This window comes from Panthera uncia (assembly GCF_023721935.1).
Source record: "Panthera uncia isolate 11264 chromosome A3 unlocalized genomic scaffold, Puncia_PCG_1.0 HiC_scaffold_12, whole genome shotgun sequence".
Classification (NCBI taxonomy): Eukaryota; Metazoa; Chordata; class Mammalia; order Carnivora; family Felidae; genus Panthera; species Panthera uncia.
Window position 1 is genome coordinate 29,457,240 of NW_026057579.1, and position 26,727 is coordinate 29,483,966.

At 39.6% G+C, this 26,727-nt stretch overlaps 1 long non-coding RNA gene across 1 annotated transcript in view; it reads left to right on the top strand.

Moving 5' to 3' along the window:
- LOC125937665 (uncharacterized) overlaps positions 1-24,366 on the top strand; it is a 73,268-nt gene extending 48,902 nt beyond the window's left edge. Inside the window, exon 3 of the long non-coding RNA XR_007462461.1 lies at positions 24,159-24,366. This is a non-coding gene — a long non-coding RNA (uncharacterized LOC125937665). The remainder of the gene's footprint in view (positions 1-24,158) is intronic.
- The last annotated feature ends 2,361 nt before the right edge of the window (positions 24,367-26,727 follow it).

A 26,727-nucleotide genomic window follows, 5' to 3' on the forward strand; every position in this document is an offset into this window, starting at 1 on the left:
ATGATCTCACGGTCCGTGAGTTCGAGCCCTGCGTCGGGCTCTGTGCTGACAGCTCAGAGCCTGGAGCCTGTTTCAGATTCTGTGTCTCCCTCTCTCTGACCCTCCCCTGTTCATGCTCTGTCTCTCCCTGTCTCAAAAATAAATAAAACGTTTAAAAAAAAAAAGAATAGTGCATACGTTTTAGTGCAAGCTGTTTAATATACTTTGCAACGTATGCACAAGACTTGCCAAAACCCTCCAGCAGGTTTTTTCCCCCTTAGATCAATCATTTCAGTCATGTTTCCAGCCTATTCTTCCTTTGACTAGTTGGATCTGGGACAGAACAAGGGCCTACAGCTAAATAGTAGCTCTTGGTCTTTTACAGCCCCCTGGCGTGGTTCTCAACGCATGGTCCTTGAACCAGCATCAGCATCACCAAGGAATGGGTGAGAAATGTAAACTCTTGGGCCACACTCCAGACCTACTGAATCAGACACTCTGGGGAGGGGGCCCAGCCATCTGTGTTTTAACAGGTCCTCCGGGTGATTCTGACCCACATTCAAGTTGAGAACGACGGCAATAGAAGTGCCAGAACTCTGCAGGCGCCTGGGTAGCTTAGCTCAGGTCACGATCTCACAGTTCGTGAGATCAAGCTGTATGTTGGGCTCTGCACTGACAGCAGGAGCCTGCTTGGGATTTTCTCGTTCTCTCTCTGCCTCTCCCCCAATCATCCTCTCTCTCTCTCTCTCTCTGCCCCCTCCCCTGCTCACACATGTACGCACACGCTCTCTCTCTCTCTCAAAATAAATAAATAAAAATTTGGGGAAAAAAACCCAGAACTCTGGAGTTAAGAAGTGTGACCTCCGTGGAAGTAATACACCTTTCTGATTCTCTGTTATACTTAGGAAACTTAGGAAACATATAGTTAATTAATGATAAAATACTTAGCTGGTGACGATTAATTAGGCAACTATTCGTAGAACAGTTCACTACATGTTTGTCACTTGTGAGGAACATAATTCTGTCCTCATTTCTTTCTCCTCCCTCTCTGGATGTTAGTTATAATAATTTTTTTTTTTGAATCCCATATTTTATGTTAATCCTAGCCTAGAACGCATTTATTCTTATTATTCACCTGAAAAGGTGTTTTATACATCAGGCTCCTCCTTGGAAAAGATTGACACGTGTTACGTACTGAAGTTTTTCTTTCCTTTCCCAGCGTTTTGACTTTCTCTTCCTTGCATTATGACTCTCCAACACCCAAGTGTTCTGCTTTAATATGCACTGGCTGCACTCTGACGAGGAAAACACAGACCATTCTCCAAGTCGCTTACTGTGTCTCTTTTCTCTCTTTCATCTCTTGGTTGGGATTCATACAGCTGCTATTTAATTTCCTTAAAAGTCACTTTTCTTCAGGTGAAAACGATGGCTGCCTGTGCCAGGTTTCATGGCCGGGGGATTGTAATCACGAAATATCACCGTCTGTTCATGTCCTGCCTGAGAAATGTGCTCCACTTGATGCTGCAAATGGTCTCAGTCACCAGGACAGTGTGGCTCCACTTTTTGGTCCACGATGTCACAGCATGAAGTGGGCATCGTTGCTGGTACCGCACACGTGTTTCTAAGTGATTTCAAGCCGCAGCTCTTTTGAGCGGCGTGTTGACTGTTCTCAGTATGGGTAACGGGTGATTGTGTTTCAAAATGTTTCTGGGAAGAAAGACTCTTGTTTTGTTTGCACCCCTGAAAAAGCCTGTTCGAAGAGCTGTAGCATTAGAACCAGCATTTTCAGAGCTCCTACTATATGTAGACACTGTTCTGGGTGCTTTTAAAATGTTGTCTTGATTCCTTACCACAATCCTTTAAAATAGATAGTAAGTACCGTTTTATAGGTGAGAAAACTAAGGTTCAGAAAAGTGATATTTTCAGGGCCGCCTGGGTGGCTCAGTCGGTTAAGCGGCCGACTTCGGCTCAGGTCGTGATCTCACAGTCCGTGAGTTTGAGCCCCGCGTCGGGCTCTGTGCTGACAGCTCGGAGCCTGGAGCCTGCTTTGGATTCTGTATCTCCCTCTCTCTCTGCCGCTTTCCCCACTTGTGCTCTGTCTCTCTCTGTATATATATCAAAAATAAACATTAAAAAATTAAGGAAAGAAAATTGATATTTTCAGTCACACAACGATTAAATAGGAACATTTAAAATTTTTTTAATGTTTATTTATTTTTGAGAGGGAGAGAGAGAGAGAGAGAGAGAGAGAGAGAGAGAGTATGTGCATGATAGGGGAGGGACAGAGGGAGAAGGAGAGAATCTTAAGCAGACTCCATACCCGGTGTGAGCCCGATGCGGGACTTAATCTCAGGACTGTGAGATAATGATCTGAGCTGAAATCAAGAATCGGACACTTAACAGACCGAGCCATCCAGGCACCCCTCTGCTGTTTTTAAAATGATATGCTGAATAGGGAGGCAAATTATCAGGAATGCACAGTGAACCTTTACACTTGATCATATCGATTTGATCATATGGATTTTGGTGTAAGGTCACCAGTTTCTGTGCACGTACATGTGTGTGGTGTGTGCGTGCACGCATGCTTTAGATACTGGACTTGCTACCCGCCGAGAGCTACTAGCCATGAATAGACTTTGGGTTGCGACTTTTAGCTTACGTTGCTGCTGGTATCACAGCATCATTGTATATCTAGTTAAAAGAGCAGAACATGCATTCGTTCATTTTTATTGTTCACTACTCAGCCATTTATCAGTCATCAACACATATTAGGCACCTGCTAGGCATTGCATTATGCACTGGGAGTAAGCAGGTAAAGGCATCCCATGCCTTTGAGTCTTTGACCTTCTCCATGTCTTAAAGAAGTTGTGTGTTTTAGATTCAAGACTATCATGCATTCATTATTTCAGAGGTTTAGAAGGGATCGTGTTCGTCTTCACTCTGCCATATTAGCTGGATAGATGTCTCTACATGACTTTACCTTCTGAGTGTGTTTATTCATCTGTCAAATGCTTATGGTGGCATCTTCTCAAAATGCAGATGAAATCAGATTATGTAAGGGTGTCTTTCAGTCTCCAAAACATGGCAGACTATTTAATGTTAATATATGATCGGTAACATTTGAATATTACTACACTTACCATCACTGATATTTTTAAGAGATTATGTAAATAAGCTAATGAGCCTCTCAGGGCTCATTAACCGAACATCCATTGAAATTTAGTACTCCACCGTCTTTGCTCAGTAGCTCAGCAATCTCAGTTCTATTTCAAAGGTTTGAACGTTTACATAATTCTCATCTGTAGTCCTGAAGATGCTCCAGCGGAAGCTGATTGAGAAGCATTGTACAAAATTGGAGAGATAGCATGTTCTGGATAATCATGCAGACCTTTCAAACCCTGCCTCAATTTTTTGCTGAGAGACCTATGGCTGGAATGAGGGGATAGTGACATCTAACTGACAGAACAGTGGTGATAATTAAATGAGATAAAAACATATAAAAATGATCCACACATGATGCAACATTATAGGTGTCTTTGCTTACTTGTTATTATTAGAAATTCACAAACACAGTGCTAGGAGGAGATGATGATGAGTTTGTTTTTCATTTTTAACCAATAATTTTCCCTGTTTCAAAAGAACTCAAGGAAATCCCCCCAAAAAATACAATTTAAATGTCGGTTTCCTTCATTCATAGAAAATCTGTCGCTATTACATAGCCAAGCAGAAGTCAAAATCAATGAATGCTTCCCTAATATCCACAAAAGAGACATACCCACTCCTTGTTTTCCATCCCCACTCTCCTTGGTGTATCTTTTCATGCTATCATGTATGGATCTGTCTGCTCTCTGGATTATGAACTCCTGAGGGTAGCAACTCTCTCCCAATTATCTCCGTATTCCTAAAACATTGCACAGTGGAAGGCATGGACTACATATCTGTTGAATAAATGCATGATTTCTTCTAAAAATATGAAAGGATTCTTTATTATACAAAAGCAATTGTACTGGGTTTTCTTAAAATATTTTATTCCTAACTGTACATAAGTTGTGACTCATAAAATTCATTTTAGACACAAAAGGATTCTATAGTAAAGTTATATATAGGCGCTTAACGAGACCTCAAAACATACCTTCTACACTGCTCTATGTAGGTAAATTGGAAATGTTTTACGTTAGGACTTTTCAGTATTTTTAACCTCAAAAGATAAATTGTTATGAATAACTCCTTGTAGTGCATTTCAATTATTTTTCAAGTCAAGTTTTCTGTATTTTCCTATCTGAGTAAGGTCATCACTCAATTAATTAGTTTGGGAAATCATATCTGTGCTGAAGAGAGTTGGAATTGTTTGCTTATGGAAATAGAGACCAGATCAAGAATACAGCACTAGACCTGTGTAAAAATCAGAGTTAATTTTCCATAAACAATGTCAGGTCAGGAATTAGCTGAATATTCAACCCTCTGCAGGTGTTGTTAACACGTATGGTGTGAGTTCTGTGATGCTATCTATGCCTTATCAGTATCAGTATTTGAAAGTTTTTTCTTTTCTGCATGGAGCAGAAAATGTATCCGTGTAGTAAAAACTCTGGTATAGGGGCAAAGAAGGGGTGTGAACCCACAATTATGACACACTTTGCCTGTTACCCATTTTTCCTAAGGTAGGTTTGTCATTAGATTTTATAGAGGGGAATGATGTACAAGAGAAAATTTCAGGATGTGATGTAGCTGGTTCTAAAGAATGGAAATAGGGCAGATGTGAAAACAGAAGGAATAAAATGACTAGTTTGAGGGAGAGACCTACAGCCTACAGAAACATGAGAGTTTTTGAGAAACATCTTGATTGTGGTGGTGGTCGCACAAATGCACCCATGTGATGAACTTTCATGTAACCAAACACACAGGAGTGCTCATAAAACTGATAAAACCTGAAAATGCCAGTAGAGAGTATCAATGTCAATTTCCTGGGCATGTTGTGGTACTACCATCATGCTACGTGTTAACCATTGTGGGGAAATAGCAGGGAAGGTTAGATAGGCTATCTCTGTATTGTTTCTTAACAACTGCATGTGAATTTATAATTATTTTAAAAAAAACTTAAAAACGCGTGAGAGGTTCTTTTGGTGGAAAACAGGGTATAACTATGGATCACTCACTAAAACAAAAGAAAAGACAAATAGTGAATTCTGTAGGACAAAGGAGAGGGAGAAGATTAATTAAGTTATCCACTGATCCATCCATCCATGCAGATACCCATAACTTCTTGAGTGCGATGACACTCTGGAGAATGAGCAGAGTATCGGGGGGTATTCAGTACCTGCCTGAGAGGATGTCACCATGAGAGGGTGACAAATATGTGACTCAGCACACAGTGAAGCATGACCTGTGCAAGGATGGAAGTATGGGATGGTAAGGAGGGGCACTGGAGGGGGTGGGCAGTATTTCCTGGAGGGTATTGCTTGTCAACCGAATGTGATGGATTGAATCTCTTTGAGGAAAGACATCCCTTCTTACACATTGACATAACACCTGTGTACAGAGGGGATTTGACACATCTCTATTTCTTACCGTGATTTTCAGCCTCTTCCCCAAATACTGCAACCTACTGTGCTTCCTTTTCAAATCCTTATTCAACTCTATTCTGCTGAGAATGTAAGTGTTCATTCCTTTTTAAATTATACATTTCCATTCAGTTTTAGATGTTTAAAAACCTGGTACATAACAGGAGAATTCCAAATAGAACATTAAGGAAAACTTTGAAGAGTATACAATAACCGTACTAACTCTGTAAGTTTTCTGTAAATCCAAAATTATTCCAAATAAAAAATCTATTAAAACAAAAATGGCACATGCGTTCCATTCTTAACACAGCTGGAGGAGATTAAGGAAAAAATAAGTAGGTATGGAGGGATCAGCTACCAATGGTTTTCCCATAAAAACTTACAGTGATACCCAAGCTACTTTATAGTTTAACTCCAGAGTCATCGGACCTAAATCATGCCTGTTTAATAAATTGTCGAATCCCTAAGATTGTATGTTTGCACCTGGTTTTGAGAAAAATGTTATAAGAAGGCTTTGGCCCTCACCCTTGCTAGGAGATGCCCTTACCTGATACCTTCTAAAACATTCATTTACTTCTGCCATATTTTCCCGGGGCACTTGAAAACTAATCTTATAACTGGTAGAGTTGTCAGCGTTTGGAAAAGGACTGTTAAAGAGTAAAGTAATTTCACTTGGATGTCACCCATAATTTCCTACCGGTTTAAACGCTCAGAAAAAAAATAGGGCAGAGTCATCATGCTAGCCCTTAGAGAGATTCTAGGCCAGCGATTCTCGAGCCAAAAGCCATAGAACAGTGACAAATGTGACTTTTCAACACCCCAGCATGTGATTCTGATACAGTTTTGTGTTCTTGACTTTTCTGATAATCACTGCCATGGTGGCCTACTGCTGTTGATGAGAGTGTGTTTTGTTCCCTGGGTATATTAGAGAAAGAAAAATGTTGAGAACCTTCTTTTCTTTTCTTTTATTATCTTGTTTTTTTTGAGAGAGAATGAGAATGAGTGGGGGAGGGGCAGAGAGAGGGAGACACAGAATCCGGAGCAGGCTCCAGGCTCTGAGCTGTCAGCACAGAGCCCGACGCGAGGCTCAAACTCAGGACGGTGAGATCATGACCTGAGCCGAAGTCAGATGCTTAACCGACTAAGCCACCCAGGCTCCCTGAAGACCTTCTTTTTGATCTAATATCCTCTTGACAGATGAGAGAACTGTAGCCTAGGGTGTGGTTATAATTTGTTGCAGGTTGAATTGTACCTGGTTGGCGGAGATGGAACCAGAACTGGAGTTTTCTAGGATTTCATCTGGTTCCAGTGTGTTTTCTTACCAAATGGTAGTTTCATGACATGAAATGGGTGGAGGTACATACTCACTCTGAAATCTGGCTGCTGTGTGTCTATTTAACCTCCACCAGTTCTTAGTTATGCAAACGAGAGCTAGTTACTTAGCCGTTGTAAGTCCCACTCTCCTCTTTAGTAAATGGAAATAACTGGCTTTATCCATGTATTTGTTATGATGATCACATGGAGATACAGTTACTGGACACTCGACAAGTGCTTGTTTTCATTCGCAACCACAGCGAACGATAGATAATGTTGGTGATTCAGATTCTAGGCCCTTCCCTTCTGCATCAGCAAGAGAGAGATTCATGTCTTCTGTTTTATATATTTTATTAATTTTAAAAAGGTTGCTGCTGCTAATAGTAAGTTTGCAAAACGCCATCTACATCTTGAGCTATTGTAGCATGCCTAGCATCTTTGTTGAGAGAAGGCGTTCTGTTTCTCTTTGCTATCTCTGCTGCTAAGAAACCCCTGGAAATGTTCATCCATTCCCATGACTGTGTCAGTACGAGCAGCACCACTGAGCCCACATTGAACCTGCTGAGGTAGACCCCTGTATTGTGAATTGCCTGTTTCCATTTTGGTTTTCTACTTCTGACCTCAGTCTTGAGAGATTCTCCTACCTGTTTGGGACATCAGAAAGTGCGCAGGAACCATTGTTTGTACCAAGAAAGGCACAAGTCATAAAGAGTCTTAAGGAGGGGCTCTTGATCCTAGAAGTTAAAGTTGAATTCGCTCAGCACAGAGGAAATATGATTAATTCAGATTCGATCAATAGTTACTGCCAGTCACCTGCCTTATTAGTGCACTTATGTTACGTTTGTAGTAGCTGTGTACTTGTTTAATGCTCCCACTAGACTCTGAGGTTTATTGTTGCAGAATGTATCTCTCCCCTTACCCTCCCACACTTAGCACAGAAGTAGCCATTCAACAAGTGTTGATTGAGTTACTGAACGGTGGCAGAATCCCTCAATCTTGGAAGAAAAATAAAAATGGATAGGAAAGAATGACAAAGCAGCATGTTTATGATGCAAAACTTCAGGGTGGAGGGGTTACTTGACTATTTTAGAGGCTGTGGGTAGGTGGGAATGTGCTCAGGAATCTTCCGAGAAGAGATTGCACCTGATCTGGGCTTTAACTATAATAATACTTGACCATGAGCAAGTATCCTCTCTCTTAATCCTCGTTAAGAACCCTGTGGTAGATTGTATTAGAATTCACAGTTACTCACTTTTCCCCTGTAAGAGGCCTGTACATTGCTGCCCCATTACTGTGTATCTTGTCTACCTCTTGTGGAAACAGTACCCTCAACCCTTGACTTTAGACTTAGCTTTATAACTCGCATTGGCCATGAACAGGTGTAACTATGAATATTCCACTTGCATTGGAATATGAACACATGTCATTCTGCTCATCTAAGCAAACTGTTTAAGAGCAATAGCATGCTTTAGTTTTCTTTTGTTTTTGTTTTTTTGTTTTGTTTTGTTTTTGTCTTCTTCCTCTCTGCAGTGGGAATAGGTGTGTCCACCACAATATCTGCCTCTTCCGCCCGGGTAAGGGGATGGGAAGACACGTGGGGTAGAACCATGCAGAACTGGGCAGAGCCATGCAAATGGAGAGCAGACTCACAGATGAAAATGAGATGTGAGCAAGAAATGATTTTTTCTGTTGTCATAACCTACTGAGATTTTGGTGTTTATTTTGTAGAAGAAAATCACTAATACAAGCCCTATGACGTATAGACTATTATAATTTCTCTTTGCAGATGATAAAACAAGAGGTAATTAGTAACTTTACCAAAAGTCAAACATTTAGTGAGAAGGGAGACTTAGGACTTAAAACAACGTATGCCATATTGTATGTTTTTCTACATATAAGGTCCAGATTTAAGGAACAGCTTGTACAAAGGCACAGAAACATGGAACACTTCATTATGTAAGCAAGAAATTGGGTCAAAAACTAAAGAATGGATAAGCAGTGGTGGGAGATCAAACTAGGCAGTACATAGAATGGGTCTAGTTTGTAAATGGTCTTTCAAAATATGCTAAAACGATTGACTTATAAATCATGAACCAACGTCTACATTGATTGGATGGCATCTTGGGATCGTATATGTCTTAGTCAACTTGGGCTGCTGTCACAGATTACCACGGATTGGATAGCGCAAACAACAAAAATTTATTTTCTCACAGTTCTGGAGGCAAGAAGTCCAATATCAAAGTGCTGAAAAGTTTAGTTTCAGGGGAGTCCCCTCTTTCTGACTTGTTGACAGCCACCTTCTCTTTGTGTCCTCACATGGCCTTTGGTCTGTGCATGTGCAGAGAGAAAGAGAGAGAGCCTACATGTGCACACGCTGGAGAATGAGGGGAGAAGTTTGGTTCTGTTCCTTTTCTTACAAAACATCAGGGCCCCACCCTTATGACTTCATTTGTCTGTAATTACCCCCTTAAAGGCCCTGTCTCCAAATACAGTCACACTGGGAGTTAAGGCTTCAAAATGTGAATTTTGGGGGGACACAGTTTAGTCCATGGAAGTATATAAGTCAAGAGGAAATATACTGTTAATGTGAGTATTTTGGAACTTTAAATAGCCTGTACTGATCTACATTAAGCAAAGTGGTGTAAATTTAGGCTGATAATACAGACATGGATATATAATCTCTTTGTATTTTTTTTTTAATGTTTGTTTATTTCAGAGAGAGACAGAGACAGAGCGTGAGCAGGGGAGGGACAGAGAGAGAAGACGAAAAATCTGAAGCAGGCTCCAGGCTCTGAGCTGTCAGCACAGAGCCTGATGTGGGGATCGAACCCATGAAATGTGAGATCATGACCTAAGCTGAAGTCGGACACAACCAACTGAGCCACCCAGGCACCCCTTGCTTTGTATGTTTTTATTCTATGTCATTTAACTCTATAGACATAAAGGAGAAGAGTCTTGGGGTGCCTGGGTGCGTCAGTTGGTTGAATGTCCAACTCTTGATTTCTGCTCAGGTCATGGTCTCATAGTTGTGAGATCGAACCCTGCATGGGGATCTGTACTAGCATAGGAGCCTGCTTGGGATCCTCTCTCTCTCTGTCTCTGTCTCTCTTCCTGCCTCCCACCCTCCCTGTTCATGCTCGTTCTTTCTCTCTCTCAAAATAAACAAACATTAAAAAAAAGAGAGAGAAAGAGTCTTTGGCACAGGCCACATGGATGGTTAATGCCAAGCAAATGACAAATAGCAGTCTTGTGACTCCCACTGGGTTCCCTAGTGTCTAGTCAATCCTGGCAGAGGAAAAGAAGTTTATTTGCACTTGAGATTTCTACCAAGTGTTGACTCCTCTCCAAGCCCAGAGGCCTTCCCATGGCTTCTCAATTACCTGCTTTGTTTTCTCTGGTAACTTCTGGGATTCCCAAATTTGCATAGCACCCACCTCATCCCATCCATCAAATTTCCACCCAGATTCCTGCCCTAGGTAATGTTGTTTCCAAGGAGAGTAAATGAGCCATTGTGTGCATTCAAGGAGCTAGCCCAGTAATTTACTGAAGCATGGGAAAAAAGACTAGAAAACATTGACAAAGGTTCTCCTGGTGACAAGTCGGCTTTTATTTTTTCTTCCATTCAAGTATCTCACATTCCTCTGCAACATTTCAAATTGAGTTAAAGGACAACTCTGTTCCCAAATGTAAATGACCGTGGAAGTGGAGCTGGAAACGTGCTGGCTATGTGGCCTTCTATCCAAGCAAATGCCTTCAGACATGTGGAATTTCTCTCTAAGGAGGTCCACGTATTTGGTCAATGATACAGTTTCATCTGTAGACAAACCTTACAATTACAGAGTTGTTGTGGCTATAGTAATTATGGTAGAGCATTCATTGAAGAAACTGTTTTGAGAATGGGGGCTTTCTAAGAATTATAGATGTATTTCCCTATCCCAGTCAATAAAGTAACAGGAAGCATAAAAAAAAAATTCTCTTTATTTATTTAAATATCTCAGTCTCATTTATATTTATTTTTGAGTATAATTCTCATCAAACGTTAAATTTGTTTTGAATATTTTCTGAATACGTGCTATGGGCTAAGAAATGTTCCTGGTAAGTGAAAGTCAGGAGATGACTGATTCCCAAATCTTGAAGTCTAGTTGTGGAAATAAGGTAGTAAGTAACCCTATTCAAGGCTACCAAGTTCTATCTTTAAGTTTGATTCCTTTGGAATATTTGCTGACCCAAGTTCTTAGATTTTTCTCCTTCATTTTAAACCCTCCCTGTTGACTAGCTCCTTATTTGCAGACTATGAACAACCACAGATCCCTCTTAAAAGATCCCTTACTTGACATTCTGTTCTGTCTGAGACAGCATTCTATCCTACTCCTTGCCTTTACATACAAGATACTTCACCAAGCCATAGTCTCCATTTCCTGAAAACCCATTACATTTTTTCTCATCTACAGTTGGGCTTTGCCTCCACTGAAACACTTTTATAAAAATGGCTTCATGTGGCTTTGTAATTGCCAGATTCAGTTTTTATCCCTCCTCCTCTCAAATAGGCTTGATGCCATTGGCTACTCTCCTTGATTCATTCCTTTTGTGGCTTAAATATCTCTTTTGGTTGATTCTTCTCCTCTCTCTGATGTTTGTAGGCTCCTTTGCTGGGTCTTCTTTTTTATTTTGATACATTATATAGGATTCTGTCTTGGCATTTGTTTTCCCCCTCCAGTCCCCTGACTGACCCTAGAAATTGGCTAGAAATTCAGCCAATATGGATATCTCTCAAATCTGTTTTCTCAGCCTAGATTCCTTCAGACCTGTATACCCAGGTGTATCTCCTGCATAGGAGAGAGCTCCATTTAGGTGTTTGGTAGGACCTCAAGTCTGCTCAGTCACATGGAATGTCTGCTTTTCCTCAATTCTGCTCTGCCTACATTTGTGTGTGTGTGTGTGTGTGTGTGTGTGTGTGTGTGTATGTGTGTGTGTGTGTGCGCGCGCGCGCATGCACGTGTGTGTGATGACTATCATCACGATCCAGTTAGACAGTTCTCCAAGATTTGGGAATTGTCCTGGAATTCGTTCTCTCTCATACACTCTTCCCTACTCAATCCAAGCAATCAATTAGCCCTGGAGATTCTACTTAACAATTGTTGAATACAGGTATGACCATCTCTTGCCTCCCTATCATAATAGCTTCTATTATAATTGGTATATTTTTTGCTCCATGTCTCTGTCTCTGTCCTCTCTCTCTCCCCACCCCCCCCCACACACCATTTTTGTTATCCTTTTCATCCATCTGTCATAGGTTGACCTATTCGTAACACAAATCAAATAATGGTTCATTCCATTGTGTGTCTCATTGTTTACATGCATGACCTAATTCTTGAGCATGGCATTCAGAGTATACCATCATATGCCCCGAACCCTACTTTCAGCCTCCTGTCTTTCTTTAGTGCTATTCAATTGCTTGCAGTTTCTGGTTGCACATAAATGTCTCTCATTCAGTGCCTGTGCTAATGTTGATGTTTTCTCCAAGAAATGCTCTACCCCTGTATCAATTCTCTTGAATAATGTTCAGCTTACAAGGCACCTCCTAGTTATGTGTTACCTTCTCTGCATCACATTTTATGATCTCTTACTGCTCCTGATAGAATTGATCTTGTCCCTCCACCAGAACTTATGCATTTATCAGTGCACCTATGATATTGATTGAATGAATGTGCTCATGCCTTTATCTTCTCCTGAGCTCTATGTCTGTTGTATATCTAAGCATGGTGCCTAGAACATAGTGGAAGGTGTGTACTAAAAGTTGGTTGAGTCAATAATCAAATAAATGAAATTTATAGATACCTAAGAGGTAGACAGGATGTCATAGAAATTATTAGAGGTGGGGAAAAAGATGCTCCTGTGTTTTAGAAATGAAAGAAAACATAATTTTTGGAATCAGAAAAAATATCATGAAGGAAATGCAGTTTCCTTAGGTCTATAGGAGATATAGGAACCTTAAATGAGGAGGACAGGAGACCCAGACTATACTGTGCCATTCTACCTTTTATTATTATATCATTGCATATACATGGCATGAAGAAAAATAATTTCTGGCTGATTGAAATTTGTTTATTTGAAGTTTTTCTCTATTTATGTAATTATTGTTTTACTGACTATTAACAATAAAAACTCTGCATCCTATTGACCTAGATAATGTATCCTATTTGACATTTCTTCTCTAGCCTTTGCTACTAGAAATGCTTTACTTGTTTCTAAAATCAGAATTCTCATTGTTTTTTTCCAGTGATTATTTATTGTTGGAAAATGCTACTTTTAAAAAAATCCTCAGAAAGGTGGAGAAAAAGTCATAGTGCCCTTGATATTTTCTATATTTTATCTTTCCAATGAATCCCTGAGACAATTATGGAAAGCCTCCGTAATTATGGATAAGCAAAAATTTGTCTATATTCCAAAGGCATTGTATACTTTGGAATCTAGTTGTTAGCTTGATTATGAGATTTCCAGTGAATTAATTTATTTTCCCTTATAAAAACCATCACTGTTGACAATTGTATAAGGCATAACAATTTATAAACCATTTGGTTTGTATTATTTTATTTCAACGTCACAACAAGACCAGAAGGCAGTATTTCTTTCTTTTATTTTAAAGTTCACCTTTATTTTTGAGAGGGGAATGAGAAGCAGAGAGAGAGGGAGAAAGGATCTGAAGCAGGCTCTCTACTGACAGCAGAGAGCCCGATGTGGGGCCTGAACCTGCAAACTGTGAGATCACAACCTGAGCTGAAGTTGGACACTCAACCAACTGTGCCACCATTCTTTATGGAGATGAGAAGACTGGAACTGTTTCTTACTCCAAAGTATACAAGTGGTAACAGTAATTCTGGGACTTGATTTCAGGCCTGTCTCAGTATGTTTGTAGGACGGTACTCCCTTTATCCTCTTCGTATTTCTCTTCCAAGACATTTTGCGATGAGGCTCTGACATCTCAGTTCATTTAGGGCTGGTTCTAAAGAAAAATTAGATGCAGTAGTAGTTTCCTAAAAGCATAGACATTGAGCATTTCACATTACTGGAAATTCAAATTATTTCTGTAGTGTTTTAGTATAAAATAATAAAATATAAAAAGCAATGGAGGGGTGCCTGGATGGCTCAGTCTCTTGAGCATCTGACTTCGGCTCAGGTCACGATCTCACAGTTCATGAGTTCAAGCCCCGCATTGGGCTCTGTGCTGATAGCTCAGAGCCTGGAGCCTGCTTCGGATTCTGTGTCTCTCTGTCTCTCTCTGCCCCTTCCCCGCTCATGCTCTCTCTCTGTCTCTCAAAGGTGAATAAACGTTAAAAAAAAAAATTTAAAAAAAAGCAGTGGAAACTTTTGGTTAAAACTCAAAGAAACTATTTCCTACCCATGGGAAAAGAGGAAAATATTGTTCACTCAAGCAGGAAAGCTATATCCATCATGGATACTTGCTCATGTATTCATTCATTAACTTCTGTATTTATTCATTTATCTCAGAATCAACTAGTACCAAAAAACTATGAGCCAGAAATATGTTGGCCCTGAATGGGCCACAGAGGTAACTCGATACTGAATCCTGTTCTTAGGGCTTAATTATATCTTCATATGTTGAACTTAGTTTAGAATCTCATACAAAAATTATTACATGGAAATAACTGTAGGAATATTTTGAGGACATTATCCTTCATATCACAAAGTCCTGTTTTTATAGAGCTCCTAGGAGAAATTTCAGAGGTAAGAACCAAGAAAATATGCTTTCGGGGGTGCTTGGGTGGCTCAGTCAGTTGAGAGGCCTGACTCTTGATTTTGGCTCAGGTCGTGATCTCACAGTTCAGGGGATTGAGCCCCACCTTGGGCTCTGTGCTGACAGCTCTCCCTCTGCCCCTCCCCTGTACTTTCTCTCTCTCTCAAATACATAAGTAAACCTTAAAAAAAATAAAATAAAATACTTTTTTTCTAAGCAGAAAATATGTTGTTTCTTCCAACTAGTTTATCTTTTCCAAGTAAGAGTGAATTTTGCCATTGCATTTACACCTCTGCTTTTAACTTATTAGTCTCAGACTGAAATGATTTTGGCCACTAAGAGGCACCAAACAAAACCTATGTCTCCCTTCCAGGAATTACATACTCTTTATGGTGTACCTTTTGGATTCTAATTTGTGCTTAGTATATCAAGTTTTCCATTTTTTACTTTACCTCTATTTCCTTATTTTCTTTATATTGTGTTTTAGCTCAACAGCTCTATAAGCTATGTGTAAGTGTCTTTCTGAAAAAACAAAACAAAAACAAAACAAAACAAAAAAACACAAGGTATGTATTTAAACCAGAATGAGTGAGGGGGGGAGAAAAGGAAGATGGAAAGAAACGAAAGAGGAAGAGAATTTTGAATTTAGAAGGGAGTTTCAGAATTCACTTCTCCCAAATTTGCCCCAGTGCAGGAATCTTTTTACCAGTGTTCCTAAATGGCATTCATCTGCTTTCCTCTTGAATATTTGTATAGGTAAGAAAATCATTGCCCCCCTCCTTCCACAACAGCCCGCACCATCGGGGGAGAGAACTCAGATTATCTGTAAGTTTATCCTTCTGTTAGGTGAAATCAGCCTGTGACAAAAATTTCATTGCCAACTTCAAAGCCTTGAGTTTTATTTAGATTCGTAAACACAGGGAAAAATAAACAGCATTTTCTTTTTTTGTTTTCCTTTGAGATGCCATGAAGCCCGAAACCCAGTTGTGGAATAAGAGGTGTTAATAGGATCTGGAGGAGAGGCACACAGTTTGATATTCAGAGACAAAGACAGGCTTGCTGGGCTGTTTCCTCTATCAGATCTTCATTACCAGCCACACTGTGTCATTACTCACAAGCTTTAATGTCAACATGCGGCTCTGACATCCCTCCCCGGCCCCTCTTTCTAGAAATAAATGCTATTGATCAGCAGTGGCCATATCGAAAGCTGGCAGGAATGCATGAGCTTATTAAGTTTCTTTATTAAAGTTGAATATAATCTGGAAAGAAGAGTTGATTCCCCTTGGATTTATGGTCATTTATATTCTCCCTTGTAATCCTCCATTTGTAACATTTCATTACACACTGTCTAATGGGGTTTGGGGATATTTTTGTTTGGTAAAGGATTTTTGCCATGCTGCTTTTTCTCAATCATTAAAACCTCAGTAGAAGGTCTGTAGGGAAGGATACAAAGTGCAGCTGTGGATATCTACAGGCTTAACATGTGGTCAATTATATTTGCTCTAATTTATAAGGCGATTTGAGACTGAATTTTAGATCCAAAGAATTTAACCGTAACATCATAACATTCATCCCTTTGTGTCCTTATGTCCTGTAAACTCTCTGCTCCCCCGTGTCTCAGATTTCTTCATGGCCTTACTTTTTCCTGTAGTTTTTGTTTGTTTGTTTGTTTTTGTTTTTAGATCAGGCCTCCTCTTGAAATTTCCTGAGAGCCTCCTGTTTTGTTTTGTTTGTTTGTTTGTTTGTTTGCTGCCAGATTCTCCTCACACTTTGCCTCTGTTCTTCTTTTATCTTTCTTGGGCAGCCCAAGTGATCCTTCTAAAATGCAAATCTGTCAGTATCACCCCGCCATTCTTCAGTAACCTCTCATTATAATGAAGATCAAATCCAAATACACTGCCAAACTCATAAAGCCTCACCCTTATGAGAATGCCTTGCCTAATTCTTTGGCTCTGTATTTAACCAATCCACCTGACCCTGCCCATCGCACGTCTTACCCTTCTGCTTTGACAAACTTCTCACCATGTTCTTAAACGTCTACTAGGCTGCACCCATGACAACATATCCCTTCTTCATCCAGCTAATTTGTGTTCACTCTCTGAGAGTCACTATTTTTTTTTTCTAGGACGTCCTTCCTGCTCTAAGTGTGTCTACCCTGTGTGTCCATGGCACGACTGCCTCTCTACCACAATACTTAAGCCACGTTCAATCACAATTATCCAATTACTTCAGTTTTAACCACTGAGTGCTTTGAAGATGGAGCCTGTATCCTTATAATTCCTCTGTCTGTAGTTCTGGCTCTATGCCTGGCACAAAGTAGGCATTTAATAAAGTTCCATTGAATGATTGAGTGAAGGAATGAATCAATAAGACATGAAATAAAATCAAACGGAGCAAATAGTGTGGAACTGGTAATGTCTGTCAAAGAATTCCCGGCTTCAGAAAGCAAGGGTTGCGATGTCAGAAAAAAAACCAAAACAAAACAAATTGAAATGGCATGTTATAGAGACGTGTGGTGCTTAGAACTTTATATCTAGAAAGAATGTCAGACGTTCACTACGGCGTTCAAATGAATCTAGTTCAACCTCTTCAACGGATAGTTGCAGAACCTAAATGCTGAAAATGTTCAGGGACTCCCAGGGTTGCAGAACCACGCCCTCAGAGCTAGAGCACAAGGGTTTTAATCACTGTGGATGTATGACTGTGAAGAGCTGCTTATTTCTTTTTTACCAGAATTGCGATGGTATATGGTGTGTGCTATCGTCCTAAAAATATATATTACTCAGCAACCCATATGGTTAGAGGCAGGAGTTCTAAAAGAAGACTGTTCAAACCACAGGGTTCTCTAAGTTTTCAAGTTTCACTGGGGAGAATTTCAACATTTCTCTGAAATATACTTTTTGACTCATCATGAGTTAGGAATGCATTAACACCCCCACAAAATGTAACCAAGAAAATATGTTTCACCTGGAGGTGTGTAGTCTAATTAAAACTGAATAAAACCTGAATATCTCAGTTTCTTCGTAATACTCATTTTCCCTTCTATTCTAAGGATAGTCCAATTATCTACTTAGGCCTTTCCCTTGATTGCTGAGTATCGGGAGATAGTTAAATTTCTCAGTTCTGGGGGGGCCATAGGGATAATTTTGAGCAAGAATTCTCCTGGCTCATTAATGGTAACGTTGGAGGCACTAGAGAACTTTTCAATATGTTGACTACTAAAATAGGCGTTAGGTATTACTTCTCAAGACGATTATACAGATTTACTGGAATGTCGGTTTGGCTGAAATGATTACAGCTGGAAAGTGTATGCTGATAGGAAGCTATTATATATAGTCGGTTACTTGTTTCTTTACCCAATAATAAATGGAAATAAAAAGAGGTGATCATTATAGAATAAATGTCATTTATTTGGTAGACATTTGCTTTCTAAAAATGGTGTGGAAAAACTGATAAACCAGTGCTGCCTCCAAGTCATAAAAGCCTCTTTGGTTGTAACCAGGTCACTGCCCCTTGGTAGAGTGTGATCTCCTCTTTTCTCAAGTCTGACATTCTGGAAAAAGACTGTGGCATGGATTGAAGCCATCAGTAGTTTTTGGCCCCCTTGGTGCCCTAATGGAAACTTTTGTGAGGGCACCAGATTATTAGACTCGTGGGTGATAGCTGTTGTGGGCATAGCCATCTCTCTCGCTTGCCATGAATAGAAGTTGTCACTAATGCTACAGAAGAACCCTGGAGATTGAGCAGTGTCCTAAACGAGGTCTCTCAAAGACCTTTGCGCTCAGAGACAACCCATGTGAATATAATTATAGGATTTGAAGGCCCAAGTAAGAGATCATGAGTCAGCAAACTAATGGAAGGTTCTGAGGCCCCTTCTAACATTTGAATGCTGGATAGCAAGCATAGGTGGCCAGATATGAAAACTGGAAATGGGAGGGTTTCTAACTGATATTAAGTCTCACAGCTGCTCAGAGGCAGCTCCTCCACTGGTTGCCAGGGCCCAGAAGGCAACAGCTCTCTTTAATTCTGCTGTAAACACTGTGATCTGTCAATCAGCGAATTATAACTTATTATAAGACTTAGCTATATATAAAGAGAGATCATCAAAATGTTTTTACTAGAAATCGCACTATTCAAAAATGCTGCTTATGTACCTATACATCCTACTTATATACTAACACGCTAAGTTTTTGTCACTCTTCTATTCCTGGTGCATGGAAAATATGAATCTTCCTGAAATGCAGTTTTCTATTAACAACGTTACATAGGAAAATAATACTAGAATTAGAGTTATAACCCGTATCTAATTTTGTTTCTTTTGCCAAGTTGCTCTGTGACCTTGGATAAGTCACCCTACCTTTGTAGCTCTCTTTCTTTATGAAATTAGGGAAGGTTGTTAAAATGTATTCTTAGGAGCCTTATGGCTTCTTTAAAGTTGCCTTCGGACAAGGATGCAGCCATTCTATTGCAACTGGTGCTTATCGTGATATCTCAAAGAAATCAGCCTTAATATCCCTTTTCTATACTTTTCTGGCAAATTATTCAGCTACATTTGCCTCTTAAATGCTCTCAACCTGGTGGACAGTTTGAACGTCCGCATTTTATGGAAATGAGTGAGTTCCTTAAACCATAGACATTTTTCTGCTAGGCTGAATTGTTAAGGCTTTTTAAAAGTTCTAACTTAGGTTATTTCCCTTCCTTCAGTGATTGATTGGCGATGGTTGAAAATAAAATTAGAAGGTGTCCCCCAACTGTGAAATGACTCATAAGTAAGGTTCAAAGTGTTCTCTTTTGAAAAGTTCTTTGATTAGAAAAGTGCTTTATTCCCTTAAAATATCTTGGATGAAATGTCCAACCCACTTAGAATGATCTAATATTAGAACTAGAAGGGACTTTAGTTTCACTTTCTACAAGCATCTTTTTATGGATGTTAAATTTGAGGTCCAGAAAAATGTTCCTGGCTGGGGAAGGGGAGCAAACCAATTCTACAGTGTTCTAAGCTCTTCACTAATATTTATTTCTTATATTTGTATAATATTTTAAGGTTTACAAAGCATTTTCTTATGTAATACTTAATTTCATAAGCATCATGAGCCAGTGAAAAAGGTAAAACAGTTATAAGTAATCTGGTTTTATGTTAAAAAAAATAATAATTGGCAAAGTCAAGAAGAGAATTGAGACCTTTTGCTTCAGACCAGTGTTATCTCTACTCACTGATCTGCCTTAACTTGTAAATTCAGTTATTAAAAAAGAATAAAGTATTTGGCGCTGTGGTATTTTGAACTATTTCTTAATCAGATTGATCCTCTTTCTAATAGAATTATCAGCAGTGATATGAAAAAAAAATATTTTACAGGGGAAGAGCATGATCCTACAACAGTGAAACAGAAGCATAAATATCTCTGTATGTTTCTTTCCATATTTGTTACCTGAATGGTAGTTAATAAAGAAGAAAGGCTAGGACAACCACAGTGATAGAAGTCAAGAGTCTTTCATAAGCTGCTAGACTTCATAAGGGGAAAGAGATTGGCCCTGATCAGTGACCTAACTGAAGCTTTTGTGAGTTCACCAGAGTATTAGGCTCATGGGGAGATAGCTGTGTGGGCATAGTCCTCTCTTCAGCTTGCCAAGACACTTTGGAAACAAAGCAGACATGGCCGTTCCAACTTCTTTCTAACACTTTGCCAGAAGGTGATACAAAAAGTTATGAATTAATGATTCATAAAAACATAAACCCGGCAAGCAGAATATGTAAAGTAAAACTAAGCTCTAATTGGGCATAGATTATAGAGCACTACCTGAGCCATGGCATGCCAGAATTAGATGTTCAGCATGTATCATAGAAAGGGATGAAGGAAGGCAAATTGAATAGGGAAGAGAGCTTTTCCAAGCCAGGTTGGAAGTCACCTTCTGTCTAGCACAAATCCCACAGCATGAAATGATGGCTAAGCAAAATAAAGAAGGAAAAGAAGCTACCATTCCAACGAAGGGCAGAGATGGCTCTTATCACTAGCCTCTCCCACCCGACACTGCCTTTAAGCTATGATGTGTGAGCAGTGGATTTCAGAATCACCCACTCATTCCAGAAGGGTCTTATTTCCTCCAAGTCTGGAAAGACTGAATTGATGGCTTTATATATCAAGGGGTTAGAGCCATATAACCCGTTATAGGTTCCAAAAGGGACTCTGATGAAAAAGAAGATCACGCCAAATCTTATGCTCCTATGAATAAAGGGATGGTAGCCAAGCTATTGCAATTTACAAAACATTTTATTTACTTTATTAGGCAACTTGAAGATCAAGCATATGAAGTAGCCAAGGGAAATATGGCTTTAATTTACAGACGAATAACATGAGACTCAGGAACATCAAATGATTTCCCCAGGGCCATAGATGAGTATCAGGATGACACTAGACCTAGGTACTTTGATTAATAATTTATGAGTTTTTCCATTATCTAAGTCTCCTCTCATTTGGGACAGAATTTGTGTGTCATAATTCATCCATTCATCATTCAGACACTATGTGTTGTGCACTAGGTCAGGCATAAATAAGTCTTCACTCAGTAGTAAGAAGTATATGGTATTTAAATTCTCCTGATATTATGTGGAAAAGAAAATTTCTTGTAAAGCTGTGTTTTCACTTTCTGCTTTTTCCTTAATTTGCCTCTTAGACACATAATTATTAGTGGATTGATTTACCCATTTCTGGGCTTAGGAAGATACATAAGAATCAGAGGCATATACCAGAGTGTTGACCTCACAAAGCCCAAAGTTGACTTGTTCTCCAAGGAGAATATAAACATACACAACTTGGTTGAAAACAAGCTTTTCTGTAAACTACTATGGACTAAGGGGAAAAAATACTTGGGATATTGGAAGGAAAAATCCATGTATCTCTTCCTACACTCCAGTTTCAGCCTATACAAAGAGAGTTCAGACTTACACTCAACTATCATCACTGTTTCTCTCCAAAAGAGGAAGAATGGTTGCTTAGAAAATAATGTCATGGTATTTACTGAGCCATTTTTTAATGGGTAGGATTAATTTGCCCCAACACTTTAATCTACCTCTTCAACTTTGTCTTTTTGCTCTGAATGTCAATGTCCTGGCCTGTCTTCTGCACCCAGTGTCTTGCTTCTTTTCAGTCTGAGAGAAAGAAGTGGGAAGTACAACTTAAACCTCTGGCTCAAGACATGTTTCCTAATCTATCTTTTACTGGAAAGCCTTAACTTAAGGGTGTCAGAGTCCTTGTAGTGATTAGTAAATTAGTACTTGTTTTTGCCATTTGTTGAGAGATCACGTGTACTCATATTAACTCAAAGTACTGCATTTAAATGAAAAGGAATTTAGACCCAAGTCTCCATAGCAATTACTCAAGAGCCAAGATGACCACAATCCCACCTTGTAAGTTTTCAGAGCTAGTAAAAAAAAATTGTCACAGGTTATATGGGGACCTTACAAGTACATGTTGAATGGAAAGAGAAACAGAGCTAAAATTGAGAGAGCCCAGAAATGAGAAAACCAATTCTATTCAAAGAGTAAATTTCATAATTGAAAATATATTGTCCAAAGGCCTATATTTAACCAAATCCGATCATAACCAGTGCTGTTCTCTAAAGAGTCCAGACTGCTGTGTACCAAGGGTACTAATGTGGTACTGCTACTAAGAGTCTAGAAGTGAATGGTACTTGAAGCCAGGAAAGGACATGGGGAGTAGTTCCATGTGGTCTCTCTCTGTTGAATGGCTGGAGGGGTAGGAATAGGATCTAGGCCTATAGGAAATATGAACGCTTAAAAGAGACAGTGTGATAGGATCTAGATAAAGGAGCCACAGTCTGGGTATGTCCTCAAAATTTACAGCAGTGAAATTAATTTCTGGGGGGCAGAATGGTGTCTGGACAGCCTTCAAACTCATATATTGCCATTTGCTTAGTCTATGACCATGATCTTCCTTTTTCTCACCTCTAAACTGAATACACTATCCTATAAAACTGCTTTAAGGATTAAAGATTATGCACAAAAAACATTGGACTTAGAGCAGGCTCTAAAGAAATGTTAGCTGCTCTTGTTGTGTGCTTGTTGATGTTATGGCTTTTTCTTTTTTATCACAATCATCACCTCATTTTCATCATTATTAATAAGTCCCCCACTCCTTTCTTCCAATTATAGAGGCTCTTTCTTTTGGCCTTCTGAGACTCTCAGTGTTATTATAAATTGGTTCCCAGTTGCTTCTAACATCAAAGTCTTTGTCCCTGACTACCTTGAGGCCCTGAGTCATCAAAGAACTTCATCAAAATGCCTCAGATGCCTTCTCTTTGAGAGAGGTGATGAGGTGCCAGTGGAAGGATTCAGCTCTCCACAGGGAAGGACTAGTCATCAAATGGTAGACCTAGAGGGGTAAACACAATCACAGGACAACCAAGAAGATTCTGGCTGGAAAGAAAAATATGATCACAAGACCCTTTTATCAAGGCACGGAAGTATATCTTTTTTTCCTTCTCAACACAATCATGAAACCACGAGCTAGTTCAAAACAACAGAAGAGAATCCCAAATGGGTGTACACATATTAGACCAAGCTTTTGGAATTTCTAAGCTATTTTGGTCACAAAGGCTAAAAGAAAGCATTCTCCTTATTTAAGGGGTATGAATTAAGAAGAAATTTTTGAGTGTGGAATGTGTTCTCCGTTCTGCTGTAACGTCCGTGCTGTGAGTCGTTAGCTTCCCAGAGAAGAAGAGATTGTCTATTTCCCTTTTTTGGGGGGAAGGGCTTTCTTGCTATTGCAATTTTATATTTGATTTTGTGATTATTGTCTCTCTATTCGGTTAGACTATAAGCTCCTAAGGTACAAAGGATCATGGCTGCCTTTCCCAATTAGATCCCCAAAGTCCTCTGTTTTAAACACTTATGCGTGATGAGGGTCCAAGTACTGACATCCTCTGAGATTCTGCTTTAGAACCTAGAGATAAAAACTGAGATGTACTTGTTGTGAAAATTCAATGAGATTGTGTCTGCAGTGTTCCCTGGAACTCAATGAGTACAATCTTTTCCCTCTCATTCTGGTTCTAAACAAAATGGCCCTAGGTTGGCATATGTTATACAGTATACAACAGGTTTCTAAATATTATTGCATTGAATTCTTATAACAGTTCTGTAAGGGGTGCAGAGAAATGGATCCTGTCCACATTTTATCCTTTGGGAAAGAGAGAACCCATAGGTTTATGTACAACCAAGTCATGGGCCAGAATTCCATAGCATGGATCTTCTAGCTCACAGTTTGTTGTTTCTCCCCCTGAAATAGAGCACTGCTTAACAGTAGTGCAGGGACTGTATTCTATTCACTTTAGAATTAAGAAAATAGTCACTCAGGTCCCTCTGAGCCTGAGTTTTCTCATGAAGGGTGAAGACTGAAATAGTACTTCGTGAGATTATTAGTTGTGAGGATTAAATACCTACAATCAATGATGCTGGTCCACCTGGGATTTGAAACACTAGGTGCTCACAAAAAGTTAACTTCTTTCCTCTAACTTAGTTTTTACTTTGTTCACAGGGCAAATCTGCAACGAAGCTGAAATAGATATATCCTAAAATGCCTTTGAAATAAGTCTGTTCACCAACACTGATGTTTGGAGGCAGAAAAATGGAATGAGCTGGTCAAAAGGGAGGGCTTTGCACTGAAATCCTGCCCCTGCCACTTATTTCACAAAACCTTCTTAACCTGAGACTCAGTTTCTTTGTAATAAAAATGTATGAAAGTATCTAGGTAGTACCTGGCACAAACAGGGATTTTGTAAATTTTATAAATGGTGGTTATTACTACTGTCACAACTGCTATTTCATCATCACTGTACTGTCATTATTTTCAATACACGGAAGGAGCATTTGTTCAGTTTCTTTCTAAAATTATCAGTGCATTAAGCATTGCATTAGTTTCCTAAGACTATCACACAAAGCACCGAAACGAGGTGGCCTAAAACAATAGAAAGGTATTGTCTCACACTTCTGGAGGCTAGAAGTCTGAGATCAGGGTGTTGGTTTCTCTCCCCAGTGCCTTTAAGGGAGAATCTTTCCTTGTCTCTTCTAGCTTCTGGTGTTGGCAGGTACTCCTTGTAGACGTATCGCTGCGATCCTTGCATCTGATGTCAAATGCCTTTCTTCTTGCTCTCTGTCTTCACATGATCTTCCTTCTTTGCATGTCTATTTCTACATTCAAAATTCACCCAATGAGGACACCAGTCATATTGGACGAGGGCACAACCAAATGACTTCACCTTAGCTAGTTGCATCAGCAACAACCCTGTTTCTACATGAGGTCACATCTTGAGGTCCTAAGGTTAGGACTTCAATGTATCTTTTGGGGGGACACAATTCAACCCATAAGAAGCACCCTTTAATATTTTTTTTTCTGGATTCTCAATGACTTCTGAATTCACTTAGATGATTTGAATTATTCCAGCTAAAAATGAGGTCGCTTCATATTGATTTCTGCACTTAGGAAAATCAAACTGGATCTCGAGGGAGCTAATGAAAATCAGAGTGTGATTTTCAGATGGTCACAAATAGCTAGGAGATTTCTGAACAGCTGTGAACAAATGGGAGAATCCTTCAGATCTGTGTTCAGGAGAAACACTGTGTCCCATCTAAACTCCAGCAGAAACAAAAATTGCAGTAAGTGAGTGAAAGAGTCAGTATCTAACTATACACCTGACTCTATCAGGGTAAGTGAGCACAGTAAAGAGAGTTTGAGAAGAGAATCAGGATCTGAGAGATTGAAAGTTACCTACAGACCACTGAGTTTGGCTCCTAATTTTGTTTTTTTTTTTTTGGTTTTTTTTTTAAGTTTATTTATTTATTTTGAGAGAGAGCTGGAGAGGAGCAGAGAGAGAGAATCCCAAGCAGGCTCTGTGCTGTCAGCCCAGAACGCTATCTGGGGCTTGAATTCATGAACTGCAAGATTATGACCTGAGCCAAAATCAAGAGTTGGACACTTAACCAACAGCCATCCAGGCACCCCTCAGCTCCTAATTCTAAATGAGTCCCATTTCTTCCTGTTGTAGAAGTGATGGGATGAGTAATGGAGAAGACAACTGGAAATGTCAAATAGGGTTAATACTATAAATAAGAAAATAGTGTTGGGAGCCAATGCGATACTCCACTCTGGGGCAAAAAGGAGGCTAGCAATTACTCTGTTTCCACATGTTGTAGGGAGAGGGGAAATGATTACAGAACCAGGTGATCAGAAAAGAAAGGGAATTTTAAACTCTGGTGCATTGGAAAAAGATTAATAATGCTTTGTCTTATCTCCATTCTGGTTATAGGCATAAAAACAAAAATTAGGTACCATCACCCCTTAAATTTTTATAATCTTCACAGAATTTGAATGAGGGGGACACTCTGGTAGGCAGGATAATGGGCCCCCACAGATCTCTGGATGCTAATCTGTGAATATGCTACCTGTGAATAGGCTACCTTTCATGGCAAAAGAGACTTTGCAGGTGTGGTTCAGAATCTTGAGATAGGGAGAATAGCCTGGAATATCAGAGTGGGACAGTGTAAGAGCCTTTACAAGAGGGAGGCAAGATGGTCAAAGTTAGAAGAAAAAAAAAGATGTGGGGCACCTAGGTGGCTCAGTCTGTTAAGCATTCAACTCTTGATTTCAGCTCAGGTCATGATTTAATGGTTCGTGAGTTTGGCCCCACATGGGCTCAGTGCTGACAGCGCAGAGCCTGCTTGAGATTCTCTCTCTCTCTCTCTGTCTCTCTCCTTCTCTCTCTGGCCCTCCCCAACTTGTGCTCTATAAATTAATTAATTAATTAATTAATTTTAAAAAGAAAAAAAGATGTGACAATGGGTGGGAATCAGATGGGTGGAATCATGCGTTTTGAAGATAGAGGAGGGGCCAGGAAGCCAGGAATGGAGGTGACATCTGGAAGCTTGGGAAGCAAGGAACTACGTTCTCCTTTAGAGACTTCAGAAGAGATGCATCCTTCTGACACTTGAGGTTTAGTCTTCCAACCCCCACACTATAGAAGAATATGTTTGTGTTGTTATAAACCGCTAAGTTTGTGATAATTTGCTTCAGCAGCTATAAGAAACTAATACAAGGTCATTTGGGGAGG